Source organism: Pan paniscus, chromosome 1 (genome assembly GCF_029289425.2).
Source record: "Pan paniscus chromosome 1, NHGRI_mPanPan1-v2.0_pri, whole genome shotgun sequence".
Lineage (NCBI taxonomy): Eukaryota > Metazoa > Chordata > Mammalia > Primates > Hominidae > Pan > Pan paniscus.
In genome coordinates, this window is record NC_073249.2 from 109,339,749 (window position 1) to 109,360,443 (window position 20,695).

The window sequence follows — 20,695 nt, forward strand, 5'->3', positions numbered from 1 at the left end:
ATTTAGAGAGAGAAAACTAAAAGCTGAAGATACTCTATCCATTAACTTAATTTTTCTGGGAATTAGTATATTTATTCATTCAACAAAGATTGATTGAGCAGCTGCTGTGTGGCAGGCACCATGCTAAGGAGAGGCGACACGAAGAAGTAAGGTACAGTCCTGTCTTCCAGAGATGTCTAGGAGGGGAGACAGCCAAGAAATGCTAACGAGCAAACAGAAAGTGAGTATTAAGGTGGAAGTGATGCAGGGCCCTCCAGAGCTCTGGGGTTAGAGAGGGCTTCAGAGAGGATGTCATAAGAGGTAAGTTTTTTTTCTGAGAGGCAGTGTCTCACTCTGTTACTCAGGCTAGAGTGCAGTAGTGCAATCATAGCTCACTGTAACCTCAAAACTCCTGGGCTCAAGCAATCCTCCTGGGTCGGCCTCCCAACATGCTAGGTTTCCACACCTGTTAGCGGTAAGCCTGGAAGATAGACTCAAAGTATCTAAGCCAGTGCTTCTCAGAGTGTGGGGTTTTGTAGAGCAGCAAATTGTCTGTGGAATTGGCGGTCGGGGTTGCCAGGACTAAGAGAAGGTTATCAACTGTTACATTTGTGAAATAATGTTTATTGAGAATATCATCCACCATCATTATAATTTTATAGAAGAAAGGACATTTTCAAACCAAAAAGAAAAAAATAAAAAACAAATAAAATGGACATAATATCAGGCAAAAATGAAGTGTCCTTCAATTGGTATGAATTTAGTTTTGTGAAGAACTCATTACATTGTCTTTATTTGTCTTGTTTCAGGGAGAGAAGCTGGAGAAGTTGCCACGAGCAGAGTAAAGGGACATAGGCAGAGGTCCTTAGGCATCTGGTCTTCATTTTTTCCCTGGGGCTGAGGTTCTAGCCACTCTGGGTTTGGGGAAGCAGAGCCAACAACCTGTCCCCAGGGTCACATGATCTTCCTCGGCCCTAGGCACTGTGTCCTGGGGAGTACCAGGAGTGAGCAGGACTTTCACCATAAAAAATACCAAAGATTCTAGTTTATGACTACATTGGTATAAGGAAGACTATAATCTTTGACCTCCAAAAGTTTATTATTTTTCTTCTGACATTAAAACAAGTAAAACCTTTTTCTGGACCCCTAAAAGTGTTGTGTGCCTAAGACATGCCCGTTCTAAACTTTAGGCAGCGTGCAGTAGGGTGGGGTCCCAAAAGTCTTCCTTATCACCATAATCCCCTCCCCATTCTGCCTGTGGAGAAGTCTGGCCCTGCTTGGGGAACAAGGATCATATTAGAGGAATAAATACTTGAGGAATAAATTCACAAGATGGCCAAATACCACAGAGGTGTGCACATCTGGAGATGAGCACAGTCAGGACTGGACACTCCAGGGGGTGAAGGGCCACTTGCCAATGGCTGGCAGGTCCTGCTGGCCACATCCAGCCCCACGGACAGGAAGCACCAGGGACCTGCCCTGTCTGGAAACTCTGCCAGATGGCCTAGCATCCCAGGCTTGTTCTGCTCTGCATTTTATCAGCCAGGGCCAGAACCAGCCTTTCATAATTCAGAGCCCCTTGGGACCCTGTCCCAAATACTGCCTCTAATGTGGACTTGATTCACTAAGGCTTAACTTTAATCTGTCCTTTTTTGTCCAAGCCTCAGGTGTGTGTGTGTGTGTGTGTGTGTGTGTGTGTGTGTGTGTGTATGTGATGTTCACATGATAGGGAAGAAATAACCGGCATTTCTTCTCCTTCTTTCTGCTCAAAGGATGTCTTATCTAGGTTATGCAGGGCTGGAGGGCAGGGACAACGGTCATTTAAATGCAGGGGCCTTTGAGATCACTGGTGGGAAGACAGTGAAGAGAGAAAAGAAGACTGGGAGGGAGAAGGAAAGGGGGAGAGGGAGGAGACACACTAGGAACACACAGCAGGGGACCAGTTAATGTTTTTCAAAGAATGATGCAATCCTGACAAATATGTGTACTCTGATATGTTATCCTAGGCTCCCCAGTTTGGCCTAGGTAGAAGTCGAAAAACAAATGCAGGCTGGGCACGGTGGCTCATACCTGTAATCCCAGGACTTTGGGAGGCTGAGGCAGATGGATCACTTGAGATCAAGAGTTCAAGACCAGCCTGGCCAACATGGTAGAACCCCGTCTCTACTAAAAATACAAAAATTACTAGCTGGTCGTTGTAATGGGTGCCTGTAATCCCAGCTACTCAGGAGGCTGAGGCAGGAGAATCGCTTGAACCCAGGAGGTGGAGGTTGCAGTGAGCCAAGGTCACGCCACTGCACTCCAGCCTGGGAGACAGAGCAAGACTCCGTCTCAAAAAGCAAAACAAGGCCAGGCTCGGTGGCTCGCGCCTGTAATCCCAGCACTTTGGGAGGCTGTGGCGGGTGGATCATTTGAGGTCAAGAGTTCGAGACCAGCCTGGGCAACATGGTGAAACCCCATCCCTACTAAAAATACAAAAATTAGCCGGGTGTGGTGGCGCGTGCCTGTAATCCCAGCTACTCAGGAGGCTAAGGCAGGAGAATCACTTGAGCCTGGGAGGCGTAAGTTGAAGTGAGCTGAGATCACGCCACTGCACTCCAGCCTGGGCGACAGATTGAGACTCTGTCTCAAAATAAATAAATAAATAAAAATAACACACTTCTAAAATATTATCACGCTAAAATAATTTAGCATTAATGCAATAGCATTCTTTGATATATAGTCCAGCTATCTAAAAATATCTGTTTTATAGCATTTTAATAATCCAGGATCCACTCAACTTTACTCATTGAAAATTGATTGTTATATCTTCTTAGTTTCCCTCAACGTAAAAGAATCTTCCTGCCTCTATTTACTATTTATTTTGTGTTAAGGATACTGGCATGTACTTTAATTTAATTTTTTTTTTATTTTGAGACCCTGTTGCTCAGGCTGGAGTGCGCTGCAGCCTTGACCTCCTGGACTCAAACAGTTCTCCCACCTCAGCTTCCCGAATAGCTGGGACCGCAGGCCCACACCACCATGCCCAGCTAATTTCTTTGTTTTCTCTAGAGACAGGGTCTCATTATGTTGCCCAGGCTGGTCTTGAACTCCTGAGCTCAAGCAATCCTCCTGCCTCAGCCTCCCAAAGTGCTAGGATTACAGGCATGAGCCACCACGCCCAAACAACACTGGCATTATTAGAGCTCACTGGTTGTCTTGTTGAACATCACACAATCTAGATTTTGCTGATGGTTTCCTCGTGATGATATTTAGGCTAAATGCTTGAGGCAAGAACACTCTGCAGGCGTTACTGTGTGCTTCCTGCTGCACATATCAGGAGGCCCTTCATGTTTATGATGCTCAGTTATTTGGTTAAGGAGATATCCATCAGATCTCTCCATTGTAAAGATACCTTTTGACCTTTGTAATTAATAGTCACACTGTGGATGTTAAAACTGTTTTTAGGGGCAAAAGTCATCTATTTTTCCTGGAAAAACCATCTTTCTTCCATTGTCTCATCAAAAACCCCACTGCCAGTATGGTGTGCTTATGGCTGACAGGAGCATCCAAGAGGCTGCTCTTATAGCATGAAGATTCATGATTGTAATCATTAATAATCATAACATTTCCTAATGTCTAGTAGCATTTTACAGTTTATAGAGCATTTTTGCACATGTTGCAGCTTTTGATTTTCCCCAAATTTCCTTTTCATTGTCCAAGAAGTAAGACTGCTTAGAATCATTCACTCGTTCATTCACCCATCCTTTCATCCAGACCACATGCCAGCCACTGGTCCAGAAGCCAGGGCTTTCATAAATGAATGAAGGGATCAGATCTAGGTGGAGAGACCAACAGGCAGTCTCTTCCCAAACAGTGTCAATGCAGTGGTAAGACAAGCTCTGGGGTAGAGAACATGGGGATGAAAGGAACCAGCTGAAAAGAGAAGCATAGAGAAATAGAAACTGAGGCTCCAGCCTGCCCTATCCACTGTCACATGAGAAACTCTATTTCTCTCCTTTTTAAAGCACTGTGAGTTGGGTTTTCTGTTTCCTGCAGCCAAGTGCATCCTAACTGATACTCTCAATGTTCTCACATTGCAGATGAGGAAACGAAGTCCCCAGAAGTAAAATGATTTTGCCAAATGACACTCAGCTAGCAAATGCCCGAGATGGTTCTTGATCATGGGTGCTTGATTCTAAGTCCCTCACTTGTGTCCTAGGGGAAGAGACAGGAAGAGTCCCTGTTGTCTGAGTCTTGATGGATTCCCTGGCTCTCCTCTTCTGTACACAGTTCAGAGATGGCTAGACAGAAGGAAGATGCCCAGTAACGTTTACTCAGGTGCTCTGAGTGCTGGTCACTTCCCCCTTGGTGGCTAAGTGGTGTGCATTTCCGGATACAGGGCACTTTCATTAAGTTTAGCACTATTCACATGGACAGATAGTGAGTGTGCATGTTCAATCAACCCAAATAGATGAACATACTGTCTGAAGGCCACAAAGTGTCCCATGAATAATTCCCTGTAAATACACATCCAATGCCCATACTTCAGAGAGACTGATCGAATGTATAAAAGACTGAATGGCTCAGGGAACAAGAATTAATGGATGGAAGGAATCTATCATGGTTGAGGTCAAAGAGTAGGCTCAATGTAGCAGAGAGCCAGGCTCACCACCCTGCTGTGAATTTGAAGTAGGGGGGCAATTAGGCATGAGCTATTTGTAGACAGAAGGAAAAACAGTGAACTAAATGGCTTAGGCTTAGTTCCATGTGCAGGCTGGATGCAGAGGACTGTCATCCTCAATACAGGCTGCAAAATGATGCCAAGGGTCACGCTGGTAGAGGGCAGGGCCCAGTGCTGGCAACACTTAAAGTACAACTTCTGAGCTTTAGAAGAGACATTGTATGTATAGATCAACAAGAAGGTCAAGAATTCTAAAATCCTGACTGCTAATTGTCCCACTTCACCTTAAGTAATTTTGCTAGAGAATGCTGATGCAGCCTGTATTTGTGGTGTGTGTGTGTGTGTGTATGTGTGTGCGTGTGTATGCGTGTTTGTTTGTGTGTGTGTGTAGAGGAGGTAGTAAGAGGGAAAAAAATGTGGCATTTTTGCCAGCATTTGCCTTTTTTTTAGTCGTTTTTTTCTTGCTGTTCTCCACCCCTACAATAAGCTGAGCCAGTGTAAGTTACAATTTATTAGCTGGTTGCTATGGGTTACACCAGTGCTCCGCAGATATTCCCTTCAGAAATAGTAACATTTAATGTAATGTAAAACAGAACTACTGTATCACCACTTGCTTGGCTTCTGCTGGCTTGCAATATTATATCCTTCCCTGCTGAGCTTGAAGCCTCAGGAAATTAGCTGGTGCCATTATTTTATGGTGATGATGGGTGTCTGTGATACCCCCTTTGTTTCATGAAAAAGACAGCCTGCAAACCGAGGGTGTCTGCAGGACCTGGGGTGCCAACTTGCAGTGCCATGCAGTGCCCAGAGACTGACTGACTGTTTCATCTGCCTGTTCATTATTTAAGGCAGTCTTCTCAAAGCTGAGTCCCTGTGGGCCCAGGGCCAGTTACCATTTCAGGGAGGCTAGTAGCAACTACCAATGAATTTTATTTATTCTGCTATCTGTATAATATTTGTGGCAGGCTGGTTAACAAAAATTTGTGGGCTGGTAAATTTTCAGGCTAATTTAACTGTAAGAGTGATTTGAAGGAGAAAGGTTAGAAGATGGTGACACTGAGTAAAGCCATTGAAGTTAAAATAAACAGAAGAGAAGAGAAACGGGTGTTTTCAGACCACCCACATTCTCTCTTTTCTGCCTGCTCTCTCCATTGCCCACCCACCTAAACACTAGCCCTCTCAGAGTACACCTTTTCCTACCCGTGTGCTCAGTCTCTTCTCTCGCCTGCCTACGGAGGTGTGCTTTCTTTTATGGGCAGGACACTGGGTTGCTCTACAGACTGCACCTCCCTAACAGGTCCACTAGTGTAGGAGGAGTGCTAGGGTGGTAAACAGAATGTGGGCTCTGAATGATCTAGGTTCAAAGCCTGGCTCTGCCACTTTCTGGCTATGTGACCTTGGACAAGTTCCTTGACCCTTTGAAGCCTCTGTTTCCATATTATAAAATGGGATAACCATATTTACCTTGTGTGCATATTGTTAAGGATCTGAGGGCGCGGTGTCTGCGTAATCACTTAGCACAGTGCCTGGCCCATTGTAAAAAGTGGTCTTGCCTACTCTGCGATGTGGGATATTGTTGTTCCTGCTGCCTCAGAGACTCTTGGCCAGCTGGTCCTCCTGGGCGTCTCCTGCTTTTCATTCAAGACTCAGCTCAGACACAACCTCTTGTGAAACCAACTTAGCTACCCTCCTGCCTGTCCTCTTTCAAGCCATGTCCCTGCTGCTCTTCGCCGCTGCTGTGGCACCTCTGCATGCCTCTGTTGCAATGTGTCCATGCTAGATTGTCATTCTCTGTTGATAAGTCTTCCTTCCACTGGACTCTGAGCTTCTTCGGGGTTGGCAGCTTGCCTTTCTGATCTCTCCTCCTAGTGCAGTGCCCGCACACATAAGTTTTCAATGAAGTTTGTTGGGTGTATGAATGAAGTAAAGAAAAAACTAATTTATTAATTCATGTTTACCTACAGTATATCTGGTGGATAAAAGCCGTGGCTCTATTCTACAGGCCAGTGGCAGCCACCAGGACTAAGGGACAGTGTATGCCATAGTCTCTATCATTCAAATGCCTTTGGCTGTAAGTAACAAAAGATGCAACTCACAATGGCTTAATAATAGGAAAATTTATTATGCTCCATAACAAGAAATCCAGAGGTATGCAAGCTCCAGAGATGGTTAATTTAGTTCTTCAGTAATGTCATAGAAGACCCAGTTTCTTCCAGCTCGCACCCTAGCTATCTTCATCGGGTTGCACTTTTCCTCACGGTAACTCTCCTCAGAGTGAGAAGTGAGGCACAGCTGTACTAAGCAGATCTAATCCAGATAATATGACAGTGCCTGCTTCTCTTTTTATAAAGGGGAAAACCTCTTTTAGAACCCCCGGCCCTACCTAGTAGACTTCTGCTCATGGTTTTGGTCAGAACTAAGTCATGGGTCCTTTTGAAAAACCAGTTATTAGCACAGGGAAAGAGGGAATACTATGAACAGCTTAGGGCAAACACGTGGTCATGAATAGGACATGTTGCCAAGCAGATTGAAGTTATGTTAGGAAGGGAGAAGCGCAGGGATACAGTTATGCTGGATAAGCAGCCACACAGCTTGCTGCTGTGTGCATTTATTCATTTATTCATTCAACAGATATTATCTATCATATACCCAGCATTGTGCTGGAGGTTGTGGACAGTAGTGAACAAGAGAGACAAGATCCCTCCCCTGCCAGACCTTCCCCTCACCCCCTGCCCTTTGAGATGGAGAGGGTGTCCAGGCCTCCCCCCTTCACCCTCTGAGGTGGGGAGGAGTCCAGGGCCTCGCATCTCAGCGTGGGACTGATAGGCTTGCCCTGACCTCTCGCAGGCATGAACACTGCTGTCTGGGCCGTGACACACATGGGCATTTGTGTGGGCGCCAAAGTCTTCCTCATCTACGAGGTAAGGCTGAGGTGAGCTCTGTGTATGTGGGGAGCAGGAGCCTCCTGGGGTGCAGGCTGGGGTCTGGTCTGTGTGGGTCACCCTGGGAGCCTTCAGATGACCCTGGTGGAGCTAAGGTTCCAGACGTTCCCGTAGGGAAAGAGACGGTGGCCATGTAAACAAATAAACAAGATCCTTGTAGAGTGCCGTAACTATCATAAGGAAATCAGCAGAGCAGTGGACAGAGTGTGAACAGGGCCTGCACTGGAGGTGGACATGGAAGGTCCTTCTGAGAAGGTAACGTTTGATGAAGTAGGGAGCAACAAGTCCAGTGCAGATCAAGAGAGAGGACTCCAAGCAGAGCCAACAGCAAGTGCAAAGGCCCTGAGGCAGGAATGAGGTGGCTATGTGGCTGAAGCAAAGTCTGTGCCTAATGACTAATCAAAAATTGCTTCTGGCACCCAGCCTGGCTCCTGCCCCAAGCTGAAAACAGATCACCAGCAACAACTCTAGCTTCCCAAGCCTCTCCTGCCTAGACATGCAGCTCCACCCAGGTCAGAGGTACAGCTGCAGGGACCACAAAACAATGGGCTTAACTCTGTGAAGACAGGAAAAGCCACCATGGTTTTGACAAAGAACCCAGGAATGGCGTTAAAGACTTCTTTGGGCAGTGTCCAATTTATGGAGCAATTTTGCTGGCCACATCTACGGAGGTATAAAAAAGACAGACATAAGGCAAGGATGGAACTACTTTGTTTATGTGTGTTGATATCCCTTCCCCATGCTCCTGTACGCCTCATAGCTCCTGCAGCGTGGTGGGTGATCCCAGTGGCTCCTATTTCACCTGGAGGCAGGATAGTGCTGCTGCCATGTGTGGCAGCTCTGCCAGGGGCTGAGGAGGCAGAGACTGTAATTCTCAGTTTGGTGTAATAATCTCTACCACTTTTCTGCAGCCGAGTTTCTGGGTGGGCATAAGTTCACTGGCAGCCTGGGTCCCCAATCTTATTCCCCTCCAGGCCTGGTAGCTCTTCTTTCTTGCAGTGAAAACCTCTCCGAGGGTTTTAATGATCCTGTCCAGTTCTGGCCTGCCACACCCATCACAGCCTGGTCAGTCCAGAGAGCGCTGAGTCCTCCTGCTTCCTCTGTCAGCAGTGACATCAGGCATCCTCCCTAGGCTTCCTCTGGAAACTCATCCCTTTTTGTCCCTCTTCCAGGTAGCCTTTTCCCCAGAATGTTGTTACTGGATTCATTTGATATTTTGTTTTCCTTTGAAGCTTTTGTGAAACTTGCGTAGGCTCATGGAGCATCCAAATGAGGCAACATCACCATCAGTCCTCCTTCCCTGGCTCACTGCCTCAGGAAACCAACCTGGTAGGTATTTCTGAGACTCCCAGTTTCTATGGAAGTCCCTGGGGATTTCTCACTCAAATCCGCAAAGTGCTTAGTCTTCCTGGACTTTTGGCTCTAGGCAGTTTGCTTGGAATTATTGAAGGAGAGTAGCTCCCTGACCCCCATGTGATAATATTACAGGGCCTCAGAGCAGGGTTGTTTGGCATTCTAGGGGCTGGGAGATTGGTGAGACACCCCAGATGTCTGCTTGACTTCAGGGTGGCTGATTAGGGTGGCTGATTACAGTAGAGTCCACCACCCTACACTCGGAACCGCAGCTTCCTCTGAATTGCAACTGTGCTGCTGCCTGGGACAGATTCCTTTCTTTTTAAGGTTGAAATTTCTCTTAAGGAGTCCATATTTGGGTTTTGTCCCTAACCACCCCACCTCCCCAATTCCCTGTCCTAAGTTCTGCAGGCACCAGGGACCGCCGTTGTGAACACAGGGGGGTTCTTTCCTGGAGCTCCAGAATCCAGGTAGACATCTGGGAAGTGATGGGAAAAGAGGTCATTCCATCATTTGGACAAATCTAAATCTAAATTTAGCCCCAGCCTGCTATAGAATATCAGCATGAAAGAAACTTTGGAGGCTATTAGGTCAACTGCTTCATTTTGCAGATGAGAAAACAGAGGCCCAGAGAGGTGAAGTGGTTGGACCAAGAACATGGACCTCATGGCAGAGCTAGACTGACCCTGTTTCCTGACTTTCAGTCTGGGTCTCCATTCAGTGTGCCTTCTGCCCTTGTCCCTTTTGAATTTTATAAAAGGTCCTTTACATTCAAGAGCCTCTTCTTTCTGTTCCCCTGCCCACCCTCTACCTTGTAGAACTTCTGATAAGACACCTAGGCCATGAGTGGCATTCTTGGGCTGTCTTGAGTGTGAAGACACCTTTGTGGCTAGCCTCCTTGAGCACATATGCGGGATCAACACATATTTATTGAATCAGACTAGGGCATAATTTTCCTTTTTTTGTGTGAGATGGAGTTTTGCTCCTTTTGCCCAGGCTGGAGGGTGATGGCGCAATCTTGGCTCACCACAACCTCTGCCTCCCGGGTTCAAGCAATTCTACTGCCTCAGCCTCCCGAGTAGCTGGGATTACAGGTGCCTGCCACCACGCCCAGCTAATTTTGTATTCTTAGTAGAGATGGGTTTCTCCATGTTGGTCAGGCTGGTTTCAAACTTCCGACCTCAGGTGATCTGCCCACCTCGGCCTCCCAAAGTGCTGGGATTACAGGCATGAGCCACCGTGCCTGGCCAATTTTCTTTTTTTTAATTCTCCAATAGTATATTAATAGAACTACTGTGAAAATAAAAGTGCGTATTTTTCATTTAAATAATCAGATTAAATCAACTTAGACTGTTATTTTTCCTGCAGGACTTACAGCTTATAATGGGCTAAAAAAGCACTGTGACTGTTGGCCGGGTGTGGTGGCTCACGCCTGTAATCCCAGCATTTTGGGAGGCTGAGGGGGGCGGATCACGAAGTCAGGAGATCGAAACCATCCTTGCTAACACGGTGAAACCCTGTCTCTACTAAGAAAAAAATACAAAAAATTAGCTGGGCGTGGTAGCAGGTGCCTGTAGTCCCAGCTACTCAGGCGGTTGAGGCAGGAGAATGGCATGAACCCGGGAGGCAGAGCTTGCAGTGAGCTGAGATCGCGCCACTGCACTCCAGCCTGGGTGACAGAGCGAGACTCTGTCTCAAAAAAAAAAAAAAAAGGCAGTGTGACGGTGGCCATTTAACATGAACTTCAAAAAGTGTTCTCCATACAATATTTTGGGAAAAGCTGCATGAAGGTGGATACATGGAAAATCGAAGGCTTGCCTGATCCCCTTCCAGGGAATCCTGGTTCTCTGGGGCAGCCAGAGCTATGACTGGTCTCCAGGACAGGAATGTGCCTCCTCACTGGTGAAAGTGCCTCTCTGTGGCCTCAGGGCCTCTGTGAGGCAGGGCAGAGCTCCTGTCCCTGCATGAGCACACTTGGGGCTTCTGGAGTGGTTGAGACACTTATGCTCCCTGCTTCCTGCTTCCTGGAGCAGAATTTAAGGAAGACTACTGGGCTTTTGCCTCAGGAGACCAGACGAAACAAAACCTGCTTTCAGAGGGGCATTCTTCTGACTTTTCCTTCAAGTGGAATTGTGACTGTAGGTTTGGGTTTGAGCACCGAATTTCAATTTTGTACACACACACCAAGAGGCCTCAGGGCAAGGGGGTGTTTGAAATGAACACCAACCCAAGTCCTCTACCTGCCAAGTGTTCGATTAAGCTGCTTAGGTCTGTTTCCACCATCCTGTCTTTCAAATATTTATGTGTCAGATTATAGGCAAGCTTCAAAGGCAAGGAAATGCAAATCTGTTCTATAAATCATGGAATAACACAGCTGCTGTCTTCCTCAGTGTGACAGCTTACGAATGCCAGCATTTCTGTCTGCAGAAGGGGTGGTGGAAGTGGGCTTCTCGAGCGCAGCCAGGCCTGTGTGCGTGCCAGTGTGTGTGTGTGTGTGTGTGTGTGTGTTGGGGGTAGGGAAGAGAGTAGGGCGTTCTAATAATATTTGCATTTTTGCAAAACAGCAGTTTTTTTGTTTTTTAAATTTCCCAGCAGTTAAGGAGTTAATTTAATTTGCTAATCTTAAAGAACTGTGGAGGGATAAAACCTCATCTGGGATCTGAGGCATCCAGAAAACAAGAGATGAAAATGGCTTTCAGTTTTGGGGAAATACACCTAGAACATAAAGTAAGGGGAGAGAAGTCAACAGCAATAACTTTGGGGATTCCAAAATGAACTTAATTTAGTGTAAATGAATAAAAAGGAATTTGTGCATTGCAAATACTTATGCAAATTAAGTTTTGCCCCCAGGGTCTTAACAATCTGCCAGTGAAGCCCCCAGTGTGCCAAAGATTAGACTTTTGTGGGCTCTTTTCGGCTGTTGCCATGAATACATCGATTTGGTACATTGGTGTTCAGTGACACATTAACATCCACCAAGACCAACAGTGGGGTTTATGGTCCTTGCCCAGCAGCTGGTTTTGGCCTGGTGTCATTCTGAGGAAAAACCTGGGAAAGCTGCAGTCAACAGGGTGCAGGGGCCCAAAGGAAGATGGTGTATAAGACAAAATGAGTGGTGATAAAGTTTGCCATGTATTAGTCAGGATTCTGTTGCAAGTGACTCAAACTCACTTAGGCAACAGGGGGAATTTTCTGGGTCACTGAAGGGAACATTGAATAACCAAATCATGGGAAAGGAACGAAAGTAATTGGGCTTGGGAACAGTTGGAACAAAAACTGGAACACTTCTAGGACTGTCTTCCATCACCTGTCTTTACTTTTTCTCTCTACTGGCTCCTAACATGGCTGCATATTAGGACTAGTAGATTTTGTGCCAAACGACTTTTCCTATTATAAAGACTGTTTTGCACCTGACAACTTTTGTCTCTGTAGAATCCTAGTTTGAATAATCCCAGAGAAGAAATTTATGATTGGTTGAGCTGGGATCAGGTGTCCATGCCTGGACCAATCAACTGTAGGAAGAGGACAGAGAGTCACATAAAAACATGGCAGCTCTTATGGTAGTCATATTGATGATGGGAGGCTTTCCTAAAAAAAAAAAAAGGAGTGGGGAAGCTTTGGACAGACAGTCCAGTAAGCATCTACTACATTCTAGACAGCGCTGGAAAAAAGACCAAAGGAGGCAAAGAAAGGGGGCCAGGAAAGATTGTGTGATGAATGAGTTGCATGTTGGAATTCATTGATTGACTCCTTGAAATTCAATATTCCATAGGATTCCTTAATGACGCTAAATGCTCCTGGTTCTTCTAGTTTTCTGATAGCTCTTATTCTGTCTCCTTGATTGTTCTGGATCCTTCTCTTCTCTGCACTGAGAATCTCCTCAAGATTACAGGCCCTTAGTTATGTATCTTGCCTCTAGAGAAGACAAATAGGTTCTTTCCAACTGCATAAACAGTATTCCCTGTCAGGACCCTCCTCTTACCTTCCAGAAGAAATCTACACTTGGATTTCCTTTAGTCACATTTAATGCCTTTCTAAAAAAGTGTGGTTCCTGAACCAGTCACATCAGAATCACCTGGAAGCTTATTGGAAATGCAGAATCTTGGGCCTTGTCGCAAAACTACTGAATCAGAATCTGCATTCTAACAAGATGACCAGGTACTCTGTAAATCCATTAATTTGGAAAGCACCACTTTAAGCAATTAGAAATGGAACTCATAATCAATCTGCTCTCAGTGGCGAAATAAATGTTTTTTCACAATTTTCCTACCAGGTCAATGGCAACCCTGTCTAAAAACCCAGATTCACAACAACTCTCAAAATTACTTTTCCAATACTTTCTTGTCTTCATTACCTGTGTCCAATCTATCACCAATTTGAACCTATTAATTCCACTGTCCAATTGGTCTGTTTTTCCTAACCATGCCTTCCTCACTTTCTGCAGGCTCTAATAGATGCATTTGCCAGTCAGCCTCCTCATTTAAAAAATGGGTCAAATAATGCTTATAATGCCTCATATACATATTTACATACAATACAAATTTAATGTGTAATTATCTTCATCCTGGTAGGACTGGTTTTCCACTATGGCTTTGTATACAGTTGTAAGGGATATTGCAAATAACATATTATTAACCATAAAGTGCCAAAATCTATGAACAATTTTGATTTTAAATAAATTAGAAGGGATTAAATATTATTTCTAAAATTATTTTCCCTCATCTGCACTTTAATATGCTATAATGAGTAACAGAGAAAGTGGTGGAATAATACCAGGTAGGCCAGGAATTATAGATAGGAGTGTCTTACACATGAGCATCATGTATCACAGAGGTCAGCAAACTCTTTCTGTGAAAGGCCAGATAGGATTTTAGGCCTTCTGGGCCATATGGTTCCTGTTACAACTACTCAACTCTACCATCATAATGAGGAAGCAGCCAGAGGCAATACTTCTTGATTACTGTAGCTTTAAAGTAAGTCTTGAAATCAAATTAAGTCCTTCAGTTTTGAACTTCTTTTTCAAAATTGTTTTGGCTAACATAGGCTATTTTAATTTCTTACAAATTTTAGGTTCAGTATTACAATTGCTTAAAGAAAAAATGCCTGCTGGGATTTTGATTGGGGTTGCATATAATCTATATATCAATGTGATGAGAATGGACAGCATAACAATATTGAGTTTTCCAATTCACAAACAGGTATGTGTCTCCATTTTTTAAATGTCTTTAATTTCTTTCAGTAGTTTTTTTGTAGTTTTTAGCATAGGTCCTATACATGCTTAGTTAAATTAATTCCAAAATATTATCTATTTCTGATGCTATTGTAAATGATGTTTTACATTTTAATGTCTCACTTATTTGTTGCTTGTATACAGAAATACAATTGATTTTTTATGTTGACTTTGTATTCTACAACCTTACTAAATTCACTTATTAATGTAGTAGCCATTCAGGGTAGACTTGTTAGTATTTTCTAGATAGAAAATTATGTACATGGCTGGGCATGGTGGCTCATGCTTGTAATCTTAGCACTTTGGGAGGCTGAGGTGGGAGGACTGCTTGAGGCCATGAGTTTGAGACCAACCTGGGCAACACAGCAAGACCTCATCTCTATTAACTAAAAGAAGAAAAGAAAAAAGAAAAGAAAAGAAAATTGTGTACTATGTGAATAAAAAAAGTTTAACTTCTGTTTTTCTAATCTGTAAGATTTTTTTTTTTTGTCTTATTTTACTGGTGGGACACCAATATTAATGTTGAATAGAAGAGAAAAAACAAACATTCTTGCCTGGATCTCAATATCAATGGGAAAATGTTGAGTCTTCCAATATTAATTTACAGTATTTGCTCAGGTTTCTCATTGATTCCTTTATTAGGTTAAGATGGTTGTCTTTTATTCCTAGTTTACTGAGTTTTAAATATCATGACAAGGCACTGAATTTCATCAGATGATTTTTCTGCATTGTTGTAAATGATCTTAGGATTTTTCTTTTTTATTCTATTAATGTGATGAATGACAATGATTGATTTTCAAATGTTAAATAACCTTGCATGCCTGGAATAAACTCCATTCAGTCATGATGTATTATCATTTTAATTGTATTTCTGGATTCTAGTTGCTAATAGTTTGTTAAGAATTTTTTATCTATGCTATGTTCATAAGGAATTAGACTATAATTTTCTTTTAATGTCTTTGGTTTTGTTATTAGAATAATGGTGACTTCATAAAATGAGTTGGGAAGTATTTCTTCCCCCTCTATTTTCTGAAAGATTTTGCTTAAGATTGGTATTATTTCCTTTTTAAATGTTTGATAGAATTCATTATTTAATCTATCTAGGCCCAGAGTCCACTTTGTCAGAAGATTTTAAGTTATAAATCCAATTTATTTAGGCTTAACATAGAATTGTTGAAATTTTCTTTCTTCTAGTGTCAATTTGAGTTATTCATGTTTTCAAAGGAATTATCCATTTCAACTAAACTTTTTAATTTGTTGGCATAAGTGGTTCATAATATCCCCTTTTTATTTTTTAATGTCTATAAGACTTATAATGATGTCCCTTCTTTTATTATTAATATTTATTTTTGTGTTTTTGCTTTTTCTTTCTTTATCCGTCTTGCTAGTAGAAGTTTATTTTTTATTTTTAGGGGTTGTTTTCTCTTTAATGGAAAACAAAGCTTATTTTGAGGATTTTTTTCATTCATCAAACATTAGCTTGGAATTGATGACTGGCATAGTATTGGGAGTTTGGTTGGGGAGGGACTACAAAAAACAGAAGATAGTTTTTACTTTCTTGTTTTAAATTTTGTTCTATCAACTACTGAGAGGGGGTTATTAAAAATCTCAAACTATACTTTTGTATTTGTGTGTTTTTTCTTTCAGTTCTGTCAGTTTTTTCTTTGTGTATGTCCAAACTTTGTTGTTAGGTGCTCATACATTGAATATTGTAAGTATTCTTGATCAATTGACCCTTTTTTCATGATGAAATATTTCCCTTTAATCTGGAAGTATTTCTTTTTTTTTTTTTTTTTTTTTTTTGAGATGGAGTCTTGCTTTGTCGCCCAGGCTGGAGTGCAGTGGCACGATCTCAGCTCACTGCAAGCTCTGCCTCCCGGGTTCACGCCATTCTCCTGCCTCAGCCTCCCGAGTAGCTGGGACTACAGGCACCCACCACCATGCCCAGCTAATTTTTTGTATTTTTAGTAGAGACGGGGTTTCACCGTGTTAGCCAGGATGGTCTCAATCTCCTGACCTCCTGATCTGCCCACCTCGGCCTCCCAAAGTGCTGGGATTACAGGTGTGAGCCACCGTGCCCAGCCTGGAAATATTTCTTATGAAGTCTACTTTGTCAGATTTCAAAGTGGCCACTCTAGCTTTATAATTAATATTTGCCGGGTATATCTTCTGTTCTTTAACTTTTACCTGTATGTATCTTTGTATTAAAAAACTAAGCCTTGTAGAAAACATACAGTTGGATGTTGCTTTTCTACCAAGTATAATAGTATCTCTTAATAGATGATTTTGGTCCTACTATACTTTTCTACCAAGTATAATAATACCTCTTAATAGATGATTTTGGTCCATTTTTACCTAATGCAATTCTTGATATGGCTGTGTTAAATCAGTTAACTATTGACTTATTGGTTTCATTTTTTTCTTTGTTTCGTTTTCCTTTCTCTCTCCCTTCTTTTGAGTTAAAAAATTTATTTTTTCATTTTATTTTCACTATTGTCTTATTAGCTATAACTTTTTTAATACTTTGCTCTAGGGTTTATATAATGTGTCTTTTATTAATTTTTTTCTTCTATAATGTAGAATCTGCTTTTAAATCTGCCTAGTGGGCTTTTTATTTTAGATATTGGGGTATTTTTTAGCTTTAGATGGCTGATTTGTTTCTTTTTCTTTTTCTTTTTCTTTTTTTTTTTTTTTTTTGAGATGGAGTTTCACTGTTACTGCCCAGGTTGGAGTGCAATGGCGCGATCTCAGCTCACTGCAACCTCTGCCTCCCAGGTTCCAGCGATTCTCCTGCCTCAGCCTCCCAAGTAGCTGGGATTACAGGGGCCTGCCACCACACCCAGCTAATTTTTTCTGTTTTTAGTAGAGACGGGTTTTACCATGTTGGCCAGGCTGGCCTTGAACACCTGATCTTAGGTGATCCACCTGCCTCAGCCTTCCAAAGTTCTGGGATTACAGGTGTGAGTCACCGTGCCTGGCCTGTTTCTTTTAATGATTTCCATTTACTTATTTATTATGTTCCTGTTTTCCCTTAATTGCTTGAACAAATTTATAATCGTTGTTTTAAAGCCCTTGTTTGCTAATTCCATCTTTGTCATTTCTAGATCCGCTTCTATTGTCTGATTTTCCCTTTCATTATGGGTTACACTTCTTGCTTATGGCATGTCTAATAATTTTGACTGGATACTGGCAATTGTGAATATTCCATTGTTTGCCTAAATTTTCTTGTGTTTCTTTAAAACTTATTGATTTTTGTTCTTGCAATAAATTAATTTCAGATCAGCTTTATCCCTTTGAGGCTTTTTTAGAGAGAGTCTAGAGTATCCTTTGCTCTAGGACTAGTTTAGCCCTACTAGTAAGACATACTGTTTCTGGGATTTCACCTGAATGCATCAAGTACGCAATGAGGTCTTTCTGTTCTGGCTGGCCTGAACTCAAGTATCTCCCAATCCTGTGCAAGCTCTGGTAGTTGCTCAGTTTATAGTTCCCCATAATTTATCTTTCCTTAATCATTTATTATTTCCCAGGGTTTATGGAGTTTCACTTTAAACATATACATCTTATTATTTAGCCAAAGATTCAAGAGGATCCTCTGCAGATTTCTGGAACTTATTCTGTGTTGCTCTTTCACTCTGCTACTCTGTCTCACAAGTTCCACCCAGCTGCCTCAGCCTTCCTGAACTCCAGTCTCTGACTTTTTGAGTCAATGAGACTGCCATACTCTGATTGAATTCCCCTTTCCTGCAACTGGTCCAGAAAATGCATTGAAATAAAAGGCTAGGGCTATGGCAGGGCTCACCTCACTTGTTTCTCATCTCTCTGAGATCTCACGCCTGAAATGCCTATTGTTCAATAACTGAAAATAACTATTTCAGATATTAATATTTTTGTGTAGTTTTCTAGTTGCTGACACTTGGTTGACTAGATGTGTGCTAGTTACTTCGTTCTGACCATAAACAGTCTTATTAAAATTTAATTTTATGCTGTTTTTCATGAACACACCTTTCCAGTCAATTTTCAGCTGATCCCTATATACAATTTGATGTTCTTCAGTGTATTTAGAACTTTCAGGCCTTCCTCAAATGCATTTTCTCCTTTCTTTCTATGCCTCACTCCTTACAAAAGCTATTTCAAACTCATCTTTTCCAGAAAACCTCCTATGATTAATCCATCCACCCTCTTTATTCACCCGCCCTTTGTTGTAATTTGTATTTCATTTCTACTACATTAAATTGCACTTTTGGCCATGTAGTTTTGTTAAGTTTTTGGCAGTTATTTTATGTGTGACTGTTTTGCTGATGATTATAAGCAGAAGCTTATAAATAGAAAAAGCCTGTCTTCCGTTTATTCCCTTTGTTGCAAACCCACCTAATTCAACTGGCTGTTCCCAAGGTAAATATTGGTGACCCTCTATAGTTTGGTGGAGAGACATTGTATTATGAAACAAATGAAGCTAAATATCAGAGCTCTCATGTGATGGACCACTTCCAAGGCCCTGGGAGAGTCCCCAGCCATCTGTTTATATGGTAGATGGTTTTATAAATTTTGCAAGGGACAGATATGAACCACAATGGAATAAGGCACTCTCTCTTTCCATTATGAATTTCTTTCAGCCAGTCTCCCCTTTCAGGTGGTGGGGAGTGACTGTAAGCATTTTGGGGATCTAGTCAAGGAAAGTTGAGTTGGTGATACATTTAGCTGAGGTTTAGTGGGAGGTATTTATGTGGTTTGCAGACATTTCCATGTATAGTTAACTTATTCCTAGCTGTCCTGTGCAGGAATATTCTTACCACCCACGGGGCAAACTTACCAAGTGATATAACAGGAAGATACAGAACCAGAGTACCTATGAACATGAACCTATGCTATGGCACCCAGCACTGGATCCTTACAGGGAGTGGGGAAGAAACAAGGTTTTAATTGTGCAAAGCCAGAAACTAATCTCTGGAAGTGTCTTTCCATTAAGACATAAACAATTCTAAGTGGAGGATTCTGTTCTCATCCATTTCTAGTAAAGGACATTCTGTCAGGAGTGTGCTCTATATGCAGTGTATACAATTATAAACACTCCATGATGTTTTCTTTTGTGAAGATATTATGCAAAACTAAATTCATCAGAATTTTTCTGTTTATAGTGCACAACCTTGTGGAAGAACTACAAAGAGTGAACTTGTCTATTGAAGTTGCATGTTTTATGAATCTTAAAAATTAACATGGGAAAAATTTTGATCAACCAAGTTAGAGGAAGCACCAAATTATTTTATTCTCTCTATAGAAAGTATTACAACATGCTGGTGACATGAAGAGGCCATCGAAGAGGAAGCAGCAAAAAACATAAGAAAATATATTACACAGCCATATCAACCATTAGTTAATAGAAATACTATGTTATTTGGGGGATTTTTGTGGTATTTGTAAACTTTTTAAAATTTGAAGTCATCGGCCAGGCACAGTGGCTCACGCCTGTAATCCCAGCACTTTGGGAGGGCAAGGCAGGTGGATCACCTGAGGTCAGGAGTTCAAGAGCAGCTGCCAACATGGTGAAACCCCGTCTCTAATAAAAATACAAAAATTACCCAGGCATGGTGGTTCATGCCTGTAATCACAGCTACTAGGGAGGCTGAGGCAGGAGAATATCTTGAACCCTGGAGGTGGAGGTTGCAGTGAGCTGAGATCACGCCATTGCACTCCAGCCTGGGCAACAGAGACTCCATCTCAAAAAAAAAAAAAATTTGAAGTCATTTTTTCTCATTCTGTATAAACATTCATTTTCATAGATAATTTTGTATTTGTAATTTTTAATATTTCTTTTTCAAAGAAGACCCTGAAGGTATGTAAGCCTCAGGCCCCACAAAAGTTGGATCCAACCTTGAGCAGGTGAGGATGTTGCCTCTTCCCCTTCTTAACCTTGTTATCGGGTGATACGTTTTGGCTATGTCCCCACCCAAATCTCATCTTGAATTGCAGCTCCCATAATTCCCACATGTTGTAGGAGGGACCTGGGGGGAGATAATTGAATCATGGGGGTGATTTCCCCCATACTGTTCTCATGGTGGTAAATAAGTCTGACAAGATCTGATGATTTTATAAGGGATTTCTCCTTTCACTTGGCTCTCATTTTCTCTGTTGTCTGCTGCTTTGGTAAATATTAGCTAACCATCCCTGGAGTATGCATTCCCAATTACAGTAAGTTATCATCCCTTGGGTGCAGATTACATCTAAATAACATATACAGCAAATCACACTGCCAGTGCTGAAGCATTTCAAAGTAAATTCAGACATAAACAAAGTAAACAGAGAACATAACTTACCTATCTCTTCTGTTACAGTTGCTTTTTCATTGAGTCCTGTGGAGCTCAGGTTCCTGTGGAGGGTAGCAGAAGGGAAACTTCAATTACAGTATAACTGGTCTGATCTGTTCTACATATTAAAGTTCATGCTATTTTCTTTGTGATGAATAAAGATTGTTCTGGTGCATCTGAAACTCTGAAAACCATTGCTCTAGCGCTAACCGCCTGTCTCTATAAC

The 20,695-nt window shown here is 42.2% G+C and overlaps 1 long non-coding RNA gene across 1 annotated transcript; it reads left to right on the forward strand.

Moving 5' to 3' along the window:
* Positions 1-8,169: 8,169 nt before the first annotated feature.
* On the forward strand, positions 8,170-20,643 carry LOC130541092 (uncharacterized). The gene is made up of 4 exons (XR_008955124.1): positions 8,170-8,255; positions 8,817-8,913; positions 19,989-20,044; positions 20,497-20,643. It is a non-coding gene; the product is annotated as an uncharacterized LOC130541092 (long non-coding RNA).
* The last annotated feature ends 52 nt before the right edge of the window (positions 20,644-20,695 follow it).